At 43.1% G+C, this 21,404-nt stretch overlaps 1 long non-coding RNA gene across 1 annotated transcript; it reads right to left on the bottom strand.

Moving 5' to 3' along the window:
* Positions 1-1,219: 1,219 nt before the first annotated feature.
* On the bottom strand, positions 1,220-18,356 carry LOC121160050. Its single transcript, XR_005884485.1, has 3 exons — positions 18,037-18,356; positions 6,422-6,556; positions 1,220-2,091 (listed from the first exon to the last, which is right to left on the bottom strand). It is a non-coding gene; the product is annotated as an uncharacterized LOC121160050 (long non-coding RNA).
* Between the last annotated feature and the right edge of the window lie 3,048 nt (positions 18,357-21,404).

Raw genomic sequence — 21,404 nt, 5'->3', positions numbered from 1 at the left:
AATGATTCCCAGAATAAAGTTAGATCATTAGCTATGGCCAATACCTTGGATTTAACAGTCAGGGAGGAAATGAGACAAAAATCTTCAACTCTACTCACAGGGTTAAGAGGGTTGCTTTATCAACTGCACTGTTGCTTTTGCTTCTTAAAGACATCAGGAAGTACTTGGTACCAATAAGACATCCATCTGTAAATGTTTTACTTCTTTTTAGAACTTAATCCATCAATAAAACAACGAACAACTACAAAGCAAGTCTATTCTATTAAAAGAGAATTGGATTTCTTCCCACTGTTGACTTTTCAAGCTTTCCTCACAACTGGTCAATGAGAAAGTGCAGGGGCATGCAAGCACTAGAGGACAATGTCATTGTGATCACCGTAGGTTTTATAAGCCCAGGAGTTGCTTATTGGCAGTGATATTTTGGGACATTCCTGGGAGCTGCATGATTCAATATGATCTAGAAAGCCATTATTCATGTCCAGAGAGGACAAGCCTTTCAGAGATTCAGGAGACAAATCCTTGGGCCGGACAGAAATATTTTTCCAGACAACAGAGTGGCAGTAGCAAGAGTAGCTAACCAGTTAGAGGGCATCCCTTGTGGGAATAGGCCTGCCTGCTTCCAATACTCCTAAAGCCTCACAAGAAGAAACAGCTTACTGGCCATGCACTTCCTGGGTTCACAAAATCCCAGGTTCCCTGCACCTCTCAAAAGCATTAGCAGTTATGGGTGCTGCAATAAGGTGCCCACCACGCACATGCCCAACTTAAACCCTTGTAAACCAAGGACTCCAGAGCTACCAACCATCCTCTGTGATGACAGCCCATAATTTATTAGCCCTAACCTCTCTCTTCAGAACATGTCAATTACATGTGTTCTAAGAAGACAGTTGAAGACCCATTAATCTTCACCCTGATGGGAAAGAGACTGATGGCAATTTAATTTAACTGGATGAGGAAAGATATGAAAGACCACAAGGTAGAAATGACAAGATTATTAACTACATCCAAAGCCATCTGTTTAGCAAGCTGCCTTAGTAGATGGGTTGGTTAAATGTGGACCAAGGTTCAAACAAGGTTTAAAAGACTCTCTGGCAGATGTGGGTAATGGCAAGGCTCCATATTTCCAGGGAGAAAGCACAGGACTTTTGTGGTTAGAAGAGGAACTTGGGCTTTAACCAGTTTAGCAAGCAGGCTAAAGTTTAAAAGGTCAGGGCACATTCAGAAATCTTTCTCTCCCACACCCACAAAAAGGAAACGGTTGAACTTCAACACCAACGTCCCCTATAGAGTCACCCCCATTGCCACTCTTTCAATTTCTGGTTGATTTTAAAAGCTGAGAGAGAGAGAGCGCTTTGCCTGATGGGAACCGAGTCTAACATCATCCATTAGCAGGTTGTGGGAATTCATGAACCACACCCCAGAGGACGAGTAAACATCAAGCAAGAGGGAGCAAGTTCACCACTCCTTCTTATCAACATTCACCACAGATTCTCTCCACATAGATTTCAAATTGTAGATTTCCTAGACATCCACCTTCCTGCATGAAAATCTAAGAAACCCCACACTGAAAACAGTGTCCTCCAACACACTAGTAAGAGAAGAAGCCTTCTTTTTCCATACTGTTGGTCTAGGTTGGGATATGTGCAGACACCTAAGAGGACTTCCCAGGATCTTTTCAAAACTCATTTTGTGCCTGACCTAATCCTCATCCCCACCCTGTCTCTGGCCTGTCCTTTGCCACATGTCAAAACTGAACACAAAGTTGGAACTACACAAGTTGTATCAAAAATGACACCATTTGCATTAAGTAGCTGATAGGTGTTAAGTGTTCACTGTCTTATGGTCTACATTTACCAAGGTAATAAGGAGCAGAACATATTGGAATCTCTCTGTAAGGACTTATTTTACTAGACATGTTTGTATAAAGATATATCTCTGTGTGGCAAACACCATTCTTTGCCTCAAGAGTTATTTCCCCTTTCACCTTCTTCACAGAAGCAGAATCTTCCTCATAACTGGTAAGATACGCATTAGCCTCCAGAAGTGGACCCACCCTCCGATCTATGCCTGAGAATGTGACTCATTTTTGACCTACAAGATGAAAAAAGAAAGTCACTTTGATAACGTCTGGAATATTTTTCTTCCATGGTAAAAGGGTGGCACAATGAAAGAAAACTCTTAACTCGGCATTGTCATTGTCCCTTTCTTTTGACCATGGTTGGATGAGGATGGAATGATTGGAGAAGCTGCAGCTCTCTTGCAACAATGAAGGGAAAGACCTATAATATCAGAGAGGACAACCCAAAGTCTTTTGATCTTTCAGCTGATAAACTAAGATCAGTATTTGCATACCACCATGGTTCCAGATGAATCATGTTTAGTTACGCATTTTGTTCACAGGGACGCTGAAGTTTAAGCAGCCACCTGCATCACTAGCATCCCACATCAGAGTGTCTGTTCAAGTTGCAACTGCTCCACTTCCAATCTAGTTCCCAACTAATACACCTGAAAGAGTGGATGATGACCCAAGCATCCTACCACTGTTATGGAAGGCCCACATGGAGTTTGTTTCCTGGCTTTGGCCTGGCCCACCCTCAGCCATCGTGGCTACTTGAGGAGTGAACCAGAAGATGGAAGGTTTCTCTCTCAAATCAACTGATCTTTAAGAAAAAATAAAAAGTAAAGAATCAAAAAAAGAAGGGAAGGAAAAGAAGCAGCAAGAACATCTATACATGCTAAAACTCGCAAAGAGTGATAAACAATATTCATGTGACAAAGGTAAAATGTAAATGTAATATGTCCCCTTTATAATGATGGTACTTTAGGATAGAGTCTCTTCCTAAGTTAAGTGACCCACATAATAGAATCGACTATGTACCAATTTTCTGTAAACTTCAAACACAAATATATAAGTTGGATACTATACTAAGTTCTTAGGAGACTTGAACTTCAATGGAAATGAAATGTCTCATGATGTTAGATCAATCTATATGCTGTACCTCCTGATCATGAGTTAATTGCAACTTCATAATATATATTCTATAAATATTGAAATTAGTAAGAATAAAAATACATATAAATTAGACATTTTTACAATATTCTTAGCCAACATGATCCCCCACCAAGGAGGGATAAGGGCATCTATGACAGAGACGATCTTTGACTGACATGTGAACCCACAGTGCAATCAGATCCAGAAGTGATAAATCAACAAACATTTTCTAGCAGTAAAAGAATAGGAATATGTTTCTCATCCTATTGTGACGGATTTTTCTAATCGAAAAGTAAAGATCTAAGGCTGTGTCCTTGCTGCTAGTCTTCCTGGTTCTGCAATGTCATCACTGTCCCCATCATTCTGCTTCTTTCCTGAAACTTCTCACTATTCCCACAATTTGACAACTAGAAATACATTTTTCATAAGAGTTAAATAGAATAAATTTACATAACTTTAAATAAAATTTTAAAAATAGAATCACCTAAAAGTAGCATTTGAAATAAGTGAAGGAAGAAAAATTATTTAATATATGGTGAAATAATAAGAGTCCTCATCTTATATACCAAAATAAATACCAGATCAATGACAGATCACTACATTACAAAGTAAGTAATTATAGAATATTTTGAAATCTTTTAAAACATTCAAGGGTATTTAATATGGTTCAAGGTGAAATGGAATTAAAAGATAAGCTTATCCCCCAAAATATTTATTCAAGGCAGGCATTCTGGTGCATCACAATAAGTTCTCACTTGGAATGCCCATATTCCATTTGAGAGTGCAACTTTGAGTCTCGGGTGCTCTGCTCCCCAGCCAGCTTCCTGTTAATGCATCATGAGGGGCACCAGATAGTACACACCCAAAAAAAGACACCCAGATGAAATTCCTGGCTCCGGGCTTGAAGGCAGACCCCTGCTGGTTTTCCTAGGCCTCTGGTGTGTGAACCAGCAGATGGAAAGGCTCTTTCTACTTCTCTCTCATTCTATCTTTCAAATAGACGATGATAAATACACTTATAAAAAAGACTTGAGGGTGTCAGTTCTAGCACAGCTCATTAAGCTTTCCCCTTCATGACATTTTCGCACTGGTTTAAGTCCTGATTGCTCTACTTCAGAGCCAACTCCCTGCTAATGCACCTGGAAGACCCAGATGGAGTTTCAGGCTCCTGAGACATGCTCCAGGCCTGGTTGTTGCAGCCATTTGTGAAAAGAATCAACAGATAGAAGATCTCTGTAACTCTGCCTTTCAAATAAATAAGTCTTTGAGGGAAAAAAAGTAGTGAGAAAAATCAGGAAAAAAATGATATCTATGTTTGAGCTAATAGGTACAGAGTATAAAAATTATGTGGATTTTTATAAGACTTTGTATATAATTATATATTGCTTGACTGAATTATACCACATAATGACAATTTATCCTATGTTCCCCACTACATGATCATTGTCATGTAGCCCTCATTTTGTGATATTAACATTCCTGTTAAGAAAGATATGTATTTATATAATGTGTAAATATGAAATGACTGGAAAAATGTTTACAAATGTTAAATTATTGAATTTTAAAATGTATAATTGGAAATAGTTTCAAAGTCTAAATATTCAAGAGGTCTTCAAAGTTTTCACAGAAATATTTTTTATGAAAAACCTGCATGGATATTTTGCAAAAAATAAACATCTTTTAATTTCACTTCTTGTGAAAAATTTAAAGGACATTTATAAAATGTTAGTTTGGAAGGAAAAAAATGGAATCTTTGCTATATAAAAATTTACATTTTCTGGGCCCAGCATAGTAGCCTAACTAAAGTCCTTGCCTTGCACATACAGGGATCTCATATGGATTCTGGTTCTAGTCCCAGTGGCCCCGTTTCCCATCCAGCTCCCTGCTTGTAGCCTGGGAAAGCAATAAAGGACAGTCCAAGACCTTGGGATCCACAGGGGAGACCCAGAAGAGGCTCTGGGCTCCTGGCTTCAGATTTGCTGCAACTCTGGCCATTGCAGCCACTTGGGGAGTGAATCATTGGACGGAAGATCTTCCTCTCTGTATATCTAACTTTCCAAGGAAAAAATAAAGTCAACCTTTAAAAAAAAATTGACATTTTCTGAATATTAAAAAAAAAATCACCAGGACTAAAATTAAAATAAATATCACCAGGGAAAAATATTTATACACAAGTTATTGCCTCTATCTATGTAAGAATCTGATGAGAGATCATGAAAGAAAAAACACTCCAATAAAAAAAATATGCCAAGCACATTAAGTTCTAGTTAATTATAGCAAAAATAGCAACAATCAATAAACATGCCAGAGCTAGAGTTGTGATGCAGGAATTAAGCCTGAACCTGTGACACCCACATCTCATATCAGTGTATCGTTTATGTCTTGGCTCCTGCACTTCTGATCCAGCTTCCTGCCAATGCTCTTGAAAATGTGGCAAATGACAGCCCAAGTACTTGAACTGCTGCCACCCATGTGGAAGGTCAGGGTGATGCTCCTAACTTTGCCAGGATGAAAGTTCACTCTTCCTCTCTCTGACATTTCGAATAAATTCCTTAAAAAAAAATTTTTTAAGCCAACATGGTGGCATAATAAGCTAAGCCAGCATCCCATATAGATGCCAGATGCTAGTTAGTGTCCTTGTTATTCCACTTCCATCAAGCTCACTACTGGTGGCCCGGAAACACAGCAGAGGATAGTCCAAGTGCTTGGGCCCCTATGTGCCTGTGGGAGACCCAGAAGAAGCTCTGAGCTCCTGGCTTCAGATCACCCCAGCTCCATCCGTTGTAGCCATTTGGGAGAGCAAACCATCAGATAGAAGATCTGTTCTCTTCTTTCTTTCTTTCTTTCCCTTCCTTTTTTCCTCTCTCTCTCTGTCTCTCTCTTTGTCTTGCTCACTTTCACTCTCTGCCTTTCAAATAGAAGTAAAATAATCTCTTTTTAAAAATCTGTAAATATGTGAAAACTCAAAACTTCACTGGAAACCAACAACATTCAAATTAGAAAGAGACTTTTTGCCACCTGTGTCTGGTATGTAAGGGCTGTTTGTTTTCGTCTTTCTGTTTTTGAGTGTTTAGGAGCACTTAGAAAAAATCCACTGTTTATAATTTCCTACTACAATCAAAAAGTGGAAACCAAAATTCAAAGAAAACCAAAAACCACAACGAGAAGAATATCTAACCATGCTATTTTACAAAATTTTCCATAAAATAATACACCTAATATGAAGTCAAAAATTTTTCTATAAATATGCCTTATAAGATTATGTGTAAGAATCTGAAAATAATTTATCTAAACGCTTGTTAAGTAACAACATATCCGTTCAGCATTGCTACAAAGCAAATTCTGTCACATGTTCACCCCACTGTGTTAAGTCACATAAACATTAGAAACAACGTTACAGAGCAAAATAATCAAGCCATTTGTGCTTACCTCTAGATAGCCAGTCACAGGAGAAAGGGGGTTGTTTCCACAAACCAGCAATCCTGGCGAAGAAGTGCTCGCTGGATCCAAAATGCGCTCTTCCCTTCCCAACAAGCCAGTGAAGTGTTTTAAAGAGAAGGATAACTGCAGGTGTAGGTTAGAAAAAAAAAAAAAAGAGTACAATCAATGGCTAATTAAGCAGAGTTCCAGGCTTTGCTCTGATGAGGGCCTGGGAGGAAGCCTCTTGGTAGAAGCTCAGCTGTCTGCAATTGAAGGTCGCAGCTTTGCTTCTCAGCTGGGCGAGAGGTCAGCCCTTCTGAATCATCTCCTTTCCATAGCTCCCGAAATTCTTACGCAGATGTTATTATTCACCAGACTAGTCATAGTAAATTTGCGATTTTGGCTTTGGTTAAAATATGAAGAGGGAAATAATGCAAGCACCTTCATTGGGAAATAATGCAAGCACCTTACTGTGAAGTGGAAGTGGGTTGTGAGGAATGGCAGCATAAATTTTTCTGTGTGTTATATACAATTTTTTTCATCATCAGAAACGCTTATTTCTACTTAATTTCTATGTAAGAAGAATAAACATAACCTTTCCAATCCAAATATCATAAACCCCAAAATGGAGGTGTTCCCAATTGTCTCACAGTTAATTTACCATATTGGTTTCATATTCAAAGAGGACGACAACAAAACATTCATACTCCCAGTGCATCAATAATACTCCTTGAACAAGTGCTGCTGATGAAGTTTAAAGATAAATGCCATTTTTTCATTCTAAGTAGTTTCAATGAACTTTTTGAAGACCCTCATACAAGGATTTCAATATTTGTCTTGCATTGCAATAAACTTATCTTTTCATTCTCAAACTTTTTGAAATAGCTTCAAACATACATGCTTGTTATGGTCTGAGAAAAACCAAAAAGAAAGGAGTGTGTTCCTTAGAGATATAATTTGTTGATGGATACAAGGTTCAAACAGAGATGGTGGGAGGGGTTGGAAGGTATATTCAGGAAATCACTTTTGACCACGAAATTCCCTAAGAAGCAGCTTGATTATTCTGATTTTTGAAACACTACTTGAATCAACCTCTGAGAAGGAGTGCTTGGTGATGCCATGTCCCTATAGCTGCTGAATCAGTTGAATGGCAGCCATGCAACAGCCCAATTATCAACCCAACTGGAGAAAGAGGGCTGAAATGGCCTTATGGAAAATCTGAGCCAAGAAAAGAGAAAGAGCTATCCTTAAGACTTATCCACAGTAACATGGGTCAAACACTCAAGTCATTAGGACAGAAGGATCTCCCCTCAAAGTAAAGCAAAATGGTGAACTGGCCATATATATACATATACATATATAATTTTATATATATATATGGGTTTAGTTGTGGGGAAGTACATACTTTGGAACATCAGATGCTTTAAAAGCTGATATTTCTTCTACCAAGAACTATAGATCTTTTTTTGTTTGTTTGTTTGTGTTTTTTTTTTTTGCCTATCTATAAACTTTGTATCATTACATTAGAGGAGTTTGTAAAGAAGATATCAAATGACACCACAGACATTGCTGGAACAATTGCACTGCAATGACAATTGACTTCATTGTGTGTGTGTGTGTGTGTGTGTGTGTGTGTGTGTGTGTGTGTGACCACATGGAAAAGATGTGTTTCTTCACCTTATAGACAAAGCTGGAGAGCTCAGCTGCAACATCTACCAGAGTTTTAACCTGAACAATGGTTAAGTTAGGGGAAGTTACTGTACCTCTCCCCAGATTCAGTTGCCTTAAGTATAAAATGACAACAGAATTTACTGCCCATAAATTAGTTATAATGACTACTTTAGCTATTGTACAGAAGTCTGGCCCATGATAGATAATCAAAATTTTGTTTTCCTCTTCCATTTTTGTCTTCTGTAAGCTATTCAGGATGTATAATGACAGGATGAGGAAACTACCACCACCTGGTGTACAGCTCTCAAAACTGCATAAGCAGCAGCAAAGGTGAAAATATAATCTCAGTTGAGGAAAACACAAAATGAAAATTCAGAAATCCCTGAAAACAGGACCAACCATCTGGCACATGAGTTAAGTTGCTGCCTGTGACACAAGCATCTCTTATGAGCACTAGTTCAAGTCCTGGCTACTCTACTTCCCCTTAAACTCCCTGCTAGTGTGCCTGGAAAACTAATCCAAAAACTTGAGTTGCCCTCCCCTCCCCTTCTTTCCCTCCTTTCCTTTCCCTCCCCTCTCTCCCTTCCCTCTCTCCCTCCCTCCTTGTGTTTCTCTCTTTGTGTAATTCTGCTTGTCAAATAAATAAAATAAAACATGTTGACTGCTTTGGCCACTGGACCACAAGGCTGTCCAAGAGAGACCACAGTTCAGGCACAATTATCTTTTAGATTCAGTATATTGAAATGAGGTAAGCACTTAGTCCGGTGCTCTAACTCTAACTAAAAGAAGACATAACCATCAGGAACTTGGGCAAAAAGGACTAACTTTACTATGATCCAGAAGCAGAACCCCAAAAAGTCATAATGGGCAGGACATCAGAGTATAGAGAACCTCAAAAGTGGTCCAGGAGTCAGAAAGACACAGGAGTGGCTCTCGGATGAAGGAGAGATGAAAGATGGGACAAATGATCAGCCAACAAGGCAGGGGTACACAGCAGCTGTTGAGTATTTGTACATGGACCCAAATGTTTCTAACACCAGATGACAAAGGTAACTAGCAGCGTAAGATTCCCCTAGGAAGAATGGTCAGCACCATCCTGGGATGATGCCCTAAAAATAACCTGAATGCAGGGATTTTCTTTCTGTCCCCATCTCCTTCCTCTCAGCATCATGAAGGAAACCATTCCAAGTCCCTCCAAGCTAAAGGGTGAATGATAGTGTTGCCCAGAAAGGAAATATATCTTGGGGTGTTTGATGGGTGCCAAAGGCAAGTAACACAAGCAGGGGGACACAGCAGGGAAGTAGCCTTGGAACAGTAGCACCTTCCAGCTACAAATTGCAACCCCAATGGTGTTTTTGTGAAATGCCAGTGTTTTCTCTCTAAATTCAGCTCAGCTGTTCAGTGAATATGAATTCACCCACCATGCATCTCCCTTTCAGCCACTGTGACCTAGATGGCCTCACTCTTCTAGGTTCCTCAAATGATCCTTTTACCCCTTGTCAACACTAATGACAACATCAGACAGTTCTGCTGCTTCTTCTTCCAAACTTCCTTATGTGGAGCCTGGACTTGGCAAAAGCTGGCTACCATAACATAGTGAGGTCTTCTTGAATTCCACATTTCCATACCCTCACTCCTTACAGCCTTCTACTTCTCAACTGCAAATGTTGCCTTCAAATGTGGACCATGGCATTGGCTGAGTTCTGCCCATAGAACACTTATGACATAATTACTCTTGCCCTGTGACCACATGTCTGGTCAAACCTGATCCTCACTCTACAGATTCATCCTTATTTATCAAGAAGGTGGCTGATCCCCATGTCTGGGTAAGCATGGGAGGCTTTTCATCAAGACATTTGACACCTTCCTTTGAAGGGTGGATGACAGAACACATGAATGTCTCTGATTAATATCTGAAGATGGGCAGACTGCCCTGCAATGGGACAACCCTCTGTAAATCCAGCAGGCTCCCACTTCAGGGACCTCTAGCATTTCAACTCATTTATCAGCAACTTCATCTGCTTCAGTTTGGGGCACTCATGCGGCCTTGGTTCTGTCCTGCCTGCGGCTGCTCCCTCAAAAGTTTCTGGCCTCCAATGTGAGGCCTAATCCAGGCTGTCATCCTTCCGTGTGATATAGTTCGGGCAGCTGTTGCTTCTTCCTCGATAGTATGGTACTTGCCAGAAGTCCTGAGGGACCCACCATCTAATTTCCATGCTTGGAGCCTAATCTGTGTGTGCATGATCTTTTCTTGAAACTGTAGGAGGGGACTATGTCCCTCCACCTTTTACACCAAATTGATTTAATGTCTTCTTAAGGAGTGGTGAGCTCACCCCTGCTCCCATTCAACTTCAAAGACCCAAAGTTCTCATTAACCCCATTGCCTGACTTTAGGGAACTTGCTTAAATTACCAATTAATGGATGGCCATTTCTCTCCAAACAAGACATTTTAAACCATTCCTACTGAAAAGAAATTGCTCTCAACCATGACAGATGAGTGTCTCCCTTTAGAGGAGTATTAGAATAATTACACTTGATATGCTTCTAAGCCCTGAGAAATCTTTAAAAGAAAGGTACAAATGGCAAATTTATACAGATTACAAACTGTGGATTCCCTTTTTAAGGATGGCATTTTGAAAAATTTGTCATTCAGTCAATCCGTCCTAAATTATAAAAGCAACTAAATGTCAGTGCTGTAGTACATTTTTCCTTGATGAAAAAAAAAATGCTGCAGGAAAAAGAACACTAAAACTATCAATAGCCCCTGTTGGCTACATTAAAGCTAATAAAATTACTAATGATAAATTTGTGGTCAATGAAGGGTCCCTGCTGTGCTGCTTCTGCAGGCTTTAGTCACAGTGAATGAGCCAGGGAGATTGAATTATTGGCTGGATTCATTTTATTGGTTGGGCTTTGGTTGGGAGAGTGGAGTGGGTTATATGGGAGATTCTTTTCATGTTTTGCTTTTAGCTCTTCAAGAAGCAGCTGGTTTAGTCTTTAGTTTCAAATGTCAATTTTAAACATCAGGGCAATCACTAGAAGGCAAGAATTTGAACATGGGTGTTTCCCAAATCACCTGATGTCAATCCCAGCCAGTTTGCCATGAAGAACCTCTCAACTCTTAACTGGGAAAGGTATGAGGAAAAGATAAAGGACCAAATTTATAGCTACAGACAGACTAATAGGTGATCTCTGGCAGAGGTAGAAAAACAGGTACCTGTTAGGAAGTGGCAGCAAAAACTGAGGAATGTGTAGGCACAGACTGTGGGACCTGGGCTTGCAGCCCCACAGGCTTACTTACACCATACGGATGCCAGACTTCTGCCCTTGCTGACCTAAGCTGGGTTTTAAATTTCTATGTGGAGTTGGAAGCTGTAGTATGCAAGGTATCATAGCTTTACTGCAAGTCTCAGGAACAGCATGGGGTTCCAGAAGGCAAGACCTGCAGCCTGACAGCCTGGGACTGGAACCTTCTGATGAGAGACTGGCTCTGATTTCAGAGGTGGTTTTCTGAATGCCTGGGATTCTATAACTTTCACAGCACCCAGTCCTTTACACTTTAAACTAGGGTGCTGAAGATAACAAAAGAGAAACGTAAATCCTGAACTGAAGGTTGGCCTTAAATTTCATACCACCTCCTCCCAGAGATGGCACGGAAACTCTGGAGTGTGTGTGTGTACACGCATGTGCTCACATGCAGCTTCCTTTGGCATAAGAGACTGCTCAGAATCCAAGACTATAATCAGGCCCACATCTTTGCAGAGGTCTGCATTGATGCTACCTGCTCTCTGGTTTCCTTCCAGATCCACATTCTGCTCTTATCCTGTACCCAGGAGATTGACCTGTACAGAAATCACCTTCTGCCTCTGCTGGTGGGATGCACTGGCTGGAGAGCTGGCAGGGGATAGAGAAAGGAAGGTCAGGGTATTTTTTCCTCCCAATCCCTCCCTACAAAGACAAGGAACTTCATTCTGATGGTGGTTATTTTTTCTCACCACAGCCACTGTTGCATGCCTGCCTTTCCTACTACTAAGCTTCAGCAATCCCATTCCTCATGGGGATCCTGAATAACAGCCCCAAGGATACAAGTTTCTGATCCCTGGAACCTGTGTATGTTACCTAATGTGGCAAACAGGACCTGGCTGAAATAGGACTAAGATAGGACTGAGATAGGACATCATCCCGGATTGTCTGAGTGGGCACTAATTGCAGCCACTATGGTGCTTATCAGAGGAAAGCTGTGGAGAATTTGATGCAGACAACAAGTCTCTGTGACCAGAGAAGCAGAGATTAGAGTGACGTGGACACAAGCCAAAGAATGCTGGCAGCAGCCAGAAGCTGAGAAAGGCAATGACTGGATTCTCCCCGGAGCCTCCAGAAGGAACCAGCCCTGCCAACACTGTGACTGGAGCCCAGGGAAATTCATTTCAGGCTTCTGACCTCCAGAACTGCAGCAAAGTAAATTTCTGCTGGTTTAATCCCTAAATCTGTGTTCGTTTGTGACAACAGCATAGGGAATTCATATGGCCCAGCCTGCTGTTGCTAATAGCAACATTTCTTGCTGGTTCCCACACTTCTGGGAATAATCCTTCGTGAAAACGCTCCTCAAAAATCCCACTGAGTGTATCTTCTTTTGCCTGCCAAAATATGATCTGATACATTCAACTACATTTCAAAAAGAGTTTAAGATAGTATATTGTGAAGTTGATACAATAAAATTTTATTGTAGAAAAGTAGAGAGAAAAGAAAATAAAATAAATACAAAGCCAAAACAAATATTAGTTTCAAAATTCACACAATCCAGGACAATTTTCAAACATTAATCTACGGATAACAACACAAAGCTCAAACGGCTCAAAGGGGAACTGCATGATCCAATACAGTTCACTACTTTGTAAACAAGCCTGATAATAGAAACCAACTCTATACCTTGTTAAACACCCAAACATCCAGTCATCACCATATTCAAGATCTATCAGATCAGAATCTAGCAGAGAAGCCACAAGAATCTTGATTTTAACACACATTTGAGATGAGTAGACAAGGTGCAGAATCTAGGGCAAGAACATAAGATGGGGAATGTTCATAATAGGAACAATGTTAATGATGTGGTGGGGGAAGAGGAGGAGCTGTCATTCAACACTAGAATGTTTCCACAATTGCTCTTCCTTCCAACTTTGACCAAGAGCTGATTTCAATGCCCATGAAGCACACAGGTCTTGAAAAGAAGACAAGGGAAGTGCTCCAATCATGAAAAATGAAATCCCAACTCAACTGTCTTCTCCATGAAGATAACATTCTATACCCTCCCCCAACCAGGGAGAAGGGACATTAGTTTTGTATTGCCTCTTTATTTTCCATTTTCTGTTTCCCTTTCCAAATAGCCTCTCAATATTCTTTTTAGGATCTTTATGATTAAAGTGAAGAAACAATATCAGCTCATTCAATTAGGGTATTCTATTCCCTGGCCTATAGGAGCAAGAGGTTGGCACCATGGCTTGGCAGGCTGATCTGGCTACACCTTCAAGTACCAGCATCCCGTCTAGACACTAGCTCATGTCCCAGCTTTTCTTCTTCCCACCCAGCTCCCTGCCTGTTGCCTTGGAAAATAGGAGAAGATGGCCCAAACCCTTGGGAAGAAGCTCTTGACTCCTGGCTTTGGATTGGCTCAGCTGGCCATTGCAGCCATTTGGGAAGCAAACCAGAGGATGGAAGATCTTTCCCTCTGTGTTTGTCTTTCTACCTGTAAATCTGACCTTTAAATAAAAATAAATATATTTTTTAATGATGGAAGTAACCAGAGATATATGAATCATGCCAATCAGTTCAGCTGGGTTTTTTTTCTAGATAATGTAGTTCATATAGATGTGAAACCTTCAGGGGATGGCCAGGTTCAACATAAAATGAACATAGAGAGAATGCAGGGACAAGAATCCCACAGAAAGCAAAGCTAGAACTCAGATCCAATCATGTACAAAATTGGTTCTAGCAGTACTACCCCTTTTTAATCATAGAAAGCCAAAGATTTCCTTCATTAAGTATGCCACATTTAGTTGGAATTCCTTTCATTTGCATCTTAACTCATCGTAATTAGTACACCTGTTGTATTTGTCCAATATTTTCAACTGAAAATTCACCTACAGGAAAAAATACAGAAAACTTAGTCCATATCAGTTGTTTGGCACAATGATCAAGATGCCACTTGGGGTATAGGCGTCCCATGTTGTAGTGCCTGGATAAAAGTCTTGGCTCCCTGCTAACTCCACCTGCCTGCTAACATGCACCCTGGGAGAAGGTAGTGATGCTCCAGCATGCGGTTCCTATCACTTAAACAGCAGACCAGATCTGTCCCAGCTCTGACATTTGGGGAGCAAGCTAGCTGAAGTCTCTCATCTTCTCCCTCTCCCTCTCTCCTTCCTTCCCTTCACTCTCTCCCTCTTGTTTTCTCTAATTCAAAAAGCAATTTTTCAAAAGAACACTAAACCCTTAGGAAGATATAAACTCTACCAAAAACAGAAATTTGATTATTTTAGTGACAGTGCTGTTAAGATGTTAAGAACTTTGTCATCTTCTACAAATGTAAAGGATTGCTAAGAGTGAGGAACCCAGCTGATTTACACTGATTTTTTTTTCTGTCCTATCCTGATTACACCTACTTTTACTTACGGCATAGATTCTGAAACGGCAGAGGCAATCTGTGTCTACCATGCTTTGGACAGCCACTAGTCATTTGTGGCTGCGGAAGAATTTTGTCTTGGTGACCGAGGTAGTCAAAGTTTTCATTTCACCCCATATTGAATTTAAATATGAACACACACAAAACACAGGTATAGCTATAAAAATAAAACATTTGACAAGCATTTTTACCATGGTAAAATATAAAAAATAACATTTGTGAACTGTTAGGATGTGTGCACTCATTCTCTCAGCCACCTGAGCCATGACTTCACATTCACGCAGTCATGAAGCCTCTGGGAGTCACCGATGTTCAGTTGTGACAAGGGCAATAAGCTCTGATTATGAACATAGCCCTACCTCACAGGTCTCGGCAGCAGGGATCCTCAGAGGCCCAGGACCAACCCTGGGGTTTCCAGGGACTGACAGAGCCCAGCCCCTTGTGCTAAAAAAACAAAGGCTTCCCTAATCCACTACTCCTTCCTTCCACTTTTGTGGCTCTCACCTAGCCTGCACCACCCCCAGGTTCAGCTTTTCTGGCTGGGCTGGTGGGAGGGAGAGGCTGAGTCTCAGCCCTGGGTCAAAGCAGCTGTCCTGGGGGATGGAGAGTGGCGACGGCAGCTTGGCTAGCTGCAGGAGGATGTTCCCTCCGAGGCTCCAAGTCCCCAAGGAAGGCGTCTCCAGCCGAGTAGCAGAAAGAAAAGCCCAAAGTGAAATTCAAGCTGCTGGAAAAGATGGAGAGGCCCCTTGTCCCTGGAGTCTCCTGCTTCTCCCCTCCTTCCAGCCGGCAGGAAAGACGGGGCGGGTCAGGGCAAAGAAGAGAGGGCTTCACAGGGTCTTTTGGGGCAATTCAATCAAAGAAATTATTTTCCCACAGATGAAGCCAAGAATATCTTAATGGCTTTTCCCTGATTGAGGAATAAATCTTCTATGAATTTATGGCCCAAACCCAACCCAGTTGTGTCAACTCTGCCCACCCTCCTTAAAAATGTGAGAAACGCTTCCGAATCCCACTTACGTTCAGGGTTTCCATCTTCCCTTCCTATTTTTCCCCCTTTTCTCTCTGCTTGTCCAGTTTTCCAAAAACAAAGTTTCCACCTCCTTTGATGCCACTTCCCTATCCCAGAAAGGAAACCCATAGGCACCCATTAGAGATGCAATTTGGCCCAGAGGTTAAGGCTCTGATTAAGACCTGTTTGCCGGTTGCCTGTTGGTCTGCCTGTGTGTGGCCTGGGAAAAAAGCATCAGAGGGAGACCCAAAACCTTGGGAGACCAGGAAGAAGCTACCTCCTGGCTTCGGATCAGTTCAGCAGCCATCTGGGGAGTGAACCAGCAGACAGAAGATCTTTCTCTCTTCTTCTGTGCATAAATCTGGTCTGCCTTTCCAATAAAAATAAATAAATCTTAAAAAGAAAAAAAGTCCTGCTGTCCCATCATCCCTTCAGTGCTTGGCGTTCCAGTCCCTGTTCCCCTCCTTATCACATCTTCCTGCCGTATGCAGCTTGGGAGGCAGCAGTGATAGCTCAAATAGTTCTGCCCATACACCTGCCTGTGAGATTCCCACTAGTTCCAACTCTGGCCTGGCTCTGTGCTTACCATTTACAGGCACTTAGGGAATGAATTAGTGGATGGGAGTCCTCTCTATCTCTCCCCGCCCCTCCTTCTCCGTGCGTTTGTCTGCCTCTCAAATACGTTTAATTAATACAATTGTTTTATTAAGACAAGAATAATTAGATGGCTTCAGAGAGAAACCGTACAGAGTCAAACACCACACCTCAGTTCCAAAGGTCGGGTGAACCCCGAGCAAGCGTGGTTTCTAACCAAGCCTAGAGTCCCACGGAGCGTCAGGGTGCAGAGACCCAACCCCTACAGTAAATCAGAACAACGCAGATTACAAGAGAAATTTACTGTCTGGATTGCCCCCAGTTCAATTAACACACCCCTGCTGTTCACTGCCCAAAAGCAGATATTCACGTCACAGCCATCTCTTCTGGCTGAGGACACGGCAGCCAGCTCCAGAGCAGAGAGCGCGCTTGCTCCTTTGGGGAAAGGATTCGCAGAAAGGATTCAAAGTACAGCGATCCTGACATTCTGAGGAAAGCGGTCTACCGCTCTCTCTGTCTCTTGCCTCTTCACACTCCAGTGCTGGAGATGACTCGGGAATGAGCGCTGATGGAGACAGGGATGCGGGAGGGGGCTGCTCCCAATGCCATTTGCTGGGCACGTGTCAACAGGCAAGTAAATAACGGAAAGAAAAAAACTTTGGAATTTGGTAAAAAAAAAAAAAAAAAAAGCAAAGGAATTGAGATCTTGGCACAACGTTGCGCGCAAAATTTTACTATGAATACAAATGGGAAGGTTATGCCTGATATTGTACGTTTAACCTACGCCGTTAGAGTCAGCCATGCCGGCTTGTGTGACCCCTAGAGTAAAAGCACCTGCGCAGCTCTGATGGAGCAGCTTAACGCGCAGCTTCTTTGCACAGGTGTGGCTTGGGACCGGGCGGAGGGACGTGGAAAGCCGGATCGGACTTCAAAGGGGAGCGGCGTGGCCTGCTCTGCGACGGTGGAACGCTAGCAGCACGACCTCTGAGCCCCCACGCAGTTAGGCCTTCTGCTCCGGGCGGTTCTCAGGGCCCTCGCCGCCTACTCTGACGTCCAGGGCCCAGAGGATTCTCTTGGCTGCCCTATCTTTAGGATGGACCTTTTTATCTGCTGCATACTGACGAGAGGAACGGAATCCCATCCAGGTCTCTAACAGCAAAGATGACGGCCTAAATTTTCACACCACCACAGCAGGAAGGGCGCGGTCCGGACACTCGGGAGTGAGACCTGCCCGTATTTAGGTCACACAGCCAGTCACAGGGTTCAGAATTCCATCCCGTAGCACCGCGCGCAATTCCCAGCCGCTCACCGAGGAGGGGCGAACCAACCCGGCCCCAAAGAACAGGTTTCCTAAACGTGCCTGGCGGGGCCGGCACTTGGCAGCGTGCGCGACCTCTCGCCGGGACTTTCGTTTTCAGCGGCATGCGCCCAGGGAGGTTTATGACCACAGCCGGGCAGAACCGAAAGACGCGTGGGCACCATAGATGGTCGCGGGGTGTGAGGCCCCCAGCTCGCCGCCTCGGGTTCGCAGGGCCCCATCCTCCTGGTGCGCAGGGCTTTGGAGCCAGAAAGTGTATACAGACCATAAATTTCCCGACCCGCCCGGCGCGGCGCGGCGCTCGGAGTCTGGGGGGCTGCGCGCCTGAATCCGCCTCCTCGCGCCGGTCGCTTACCCGCGCCCCGGTGACTACTGCTGGTGTCAAAGCCCTCCCGACGCTCTCAGCCGCGCTCTGCAGCTTAGCTCCGCAGTACGGCAGCTACAAGTGCACCACGGGGGTCTCTAAAACGCAGGGCTCAGCCTCCAGGAGGCCCCCGACCGCAGGATTGGGGCAGCGGAGCAGGCAGGCTTTGGGAGGCGAGGCCTGAAAGAGGGCCAGGTGAGCGGGGTAAAGAGAAAGATCAGTGAGGAGCCAGTAAAGGGAAGCTCCTGTGGCTGCTTAAAGTTTTCACACCTTTCCTACTGAAGTCAGCACCAGCACAGTAAGTGCAGTTTCCAATTAGCTTGGACCAATTTTTGCAGCGAAGCCATGCGCTCTCCAAGATTATGAGCCTTGCGCTCTGTACCACACTAGGAATACACTTTTCCTGTGGGGAACGGAACTGATTATTCCGAAAACTCAGCGATTGCATCTACACTAACGTTGCTAAATGTTTTGAAATAATGCTGAGCTAATTCGTCAACAAAGACAAACTTCGTATGTTCCTTTTCCTTTGACTCAATCTCCGAAGCACACCGAATTGATGATTAGTTGGAGACATTAGGGAACTTCTGAGATGGAGGCTCAGCTTGGCTACTTAACATACTTTACTTCGATCAAATGACCCAAATTTTGGACTTCCGCAGCATGCCTATCTGTGAGAGGAGAACCACTTTCTTCCTCTGTTTGCCAGAAAGACTTCATGAGGTGCAACACTGTCACCTCGTTTTAAGGAGAAAGGCTCGTGCCTCCTCCATTCTGTCCCCACATCCTGTAATAATTTCAAGCCCCGAGTGCAGATGCTTTCATGTAATTTTCATGAAATGATGGTAATGGTGCTAGTTTAATAACAATTCCCACTTATTGAGCTCCCACTGTTTGCCCAGAGAACTGTGCCTGTAGCTGTACTCTGCACCAGGGGTAATTACCTACAAGTTCCAAAACAAACTGATAGGGGCTGGTGGGGAGTAGTGGGTGAGGCAGAAAGAGCAGATGCAATGGGCCAGCATGAAGTGGGACACACCTACTCACTACTGCTCCTGTGTGTTTCTGGGATGGGAAAAACGAGGGACCAAAAGGGAAAGAGATGGGAGCAGGAGCTTTTGGTTTGGAAGATGCATTTAAGAGCCTTCAGCTCTTTGTACCCGGAGACACTGATGGTTGGGAATGTCAGGTAAACCCAGCACATAGTGGGGGATCAAAGGGTTCAAGAATGTATAAACAGATGACACTGGGTCTTGCCCCACACTCTTGGCTCCCGAACAATGCCCCTGAGGAGAATGGAATATCTGTGGGGTACTTTCTAAAAATTAAGCTGACCAATTCCTTTTAGAATGATTTTCAAAAGTCAAGTTCGTTACATTTTGATTCACCAACTAGGGTCCGTCACCCTGGGGCATTCAGGCTGCCCTGCCTGGGACCTCCTTCTCTAAATTCAGCCTCCACCCAGATCTCCCCTCAAAGGTGGGTGAGGATGAAAGCTGAACACCCAGAAATCCCCAAAATAAAGGCCAGAGCCCAGGAAGCAGAGAAAGAAACGATGAAAAATAGGAAGTGGTGAGACAAACAAATTAGGAGCAGGACAAAGAAATGGGAAGAGCCAGAGAGGTGAGAACTGTAAATTGTTGTGGGCACACAGTTTTGAAATTGGGCTAGTCTTTAGTTTGACTTCTTTTTAAAGGTTTATTTGTTTTATTTTAAAGGCAGAATTACAGGGAGAAGAAGAGACAGAAAGAAAGATCTTCTATTCATTGATTCACTCCCCCAAATGACCGTAATGGCCAGCTGAGCTGATCTGAAGCCAGGAGCCAGGAACCTCTTCTGGGTCCCCAATGTGGGTTCAGGTTCCCAAAACTCTGGGCCATCCTCCACTGCTTTCCCAGGCCAAAAGCAGAAAGCTGAATCAAAAGTGGATCAGCCAGAGGTATGTGAGATGTTAGCACTGTAAGAGAGAGGATTAACCTATTGAGCTATTGCACCAGCCCAATTTTTATTTCTGTATAGCTTTTCATCTCTTCTTTTTATTTTTTCAGGCACAAAATGCTGCGTGAGGGTTTTAGAGTGGGCATCACAGGCTGTAGGGACCTTTGAGAGGCAAAGGAAATGAAAATGCTTAGATCACCAACTATAGCCAATGCCCCCTCAAAATGGTAGCCTCCCAGTCCTATAGCTCGGCTCGCACCTGACCAGCACGGGACTGGATGTTTGGCCACCCAACTGTGGACCTGAATTCTTGAAGGTCCCAGAACACTGATTCAGACCTACCTACACGGTGCAGAATCGGTGGAGATCAAGCGACTCAAAGAACGTGATGGTTGGAGCCAGCTCTGTGCTTTTGGCATGACAAGCTAGGCTGTGCAGAATTTCAGGGGCCACTCCTGTGGGGCATGCTCAGCCTGTGATTCTCCTCCCAGTGGGATCCAGAAGATGGCCAGGAGACTGAGGGTGCCTTCATGTTGACTTCCCGTTTCCGTTTTGCCTATATTCTCTTACTGCAGTCAGGTGAGAACACTAACACAATATTCTCTAAGAATCTCATTTGTCCTGATAACATCTGACCAGGTAGGCATAACTTTCATTCTGCTGATCCCAGACACTTGCTTAAGGCTTTCCACAAGTCTTAAGTGTCAGAAAACCATCTCAACTACACCTCCAATCAACTGTGTTGAGCACCTTCTCTATCCACAAGGCTTTGAGCTCAGATCCAAAACACATCAAAAGGAAGAGGTGCCAGTGTATGCCTGAATGGAATAAATGGAATCAGTGAGCACACAGGGTCCTAACTGCCAGGCTTGTCCTTGAGGACATCCTCTGAGCACTTGGCCACAGGACAAACCCCACCTAATGACTGAAAAAGTTTAAGGATCGTCTTCATTGTGTTTTTGTCCCCATTATATAAAAATGCTAACAATTACCTCAATAAATATTACAATGGATAAATTCAAGAAGATATTATGACTTCCAAACCTATAATTGTATATAAGCCACTATATTCATTCACTTCTTAAAAGTCTTAAACTTATTTTGTCTATCTGAGAGGAAGAGAAAGACACATAGAGAAAGACAGATCTCTCATTCATTCACTGCCCAAATGCTCCCCAACAGTTGCAGCTGTGGCATTCAAAAACCAGGAACCAACTTAATCCAGGTCTCCTATGCGGGTAGCAAGAGAACAACTGTTTCAGCAGCCACATGCTTCCTCCAAGGGTGTACATTAGCAGGATGCTGGAATCAGAAGCAGCACCCAGGCCAGAACCCAGACACTTCAATATAAGTTGCAAGCCACCCAAGTGATTCTTAACCATATGTCAAATGTCAGTCCCATTCATGCATTATTTCAATAC

This window comes from Ochotona curzoniae, unplaced genomic scaffold (assembly GCF_017591425.1).
Source record: "Ochotona curzoniae isolate NIBS_2020 unplaced genomic scaffold, NIBS_Ocur_1.0 contig_430, whole genome shotgun sequence".
Lineage (NCBI taxonomy): Eukaryota > Metazoa > Chordata > Mammalia > Lagomorpha > Ochotonidae > Ochotona > Ochotona curzoniae.
The sequence above is the reverse complement of the archived record's forward strand: the minus strand, read 5'-3'. Positions and strand labels throughout refer to the sequence as shown.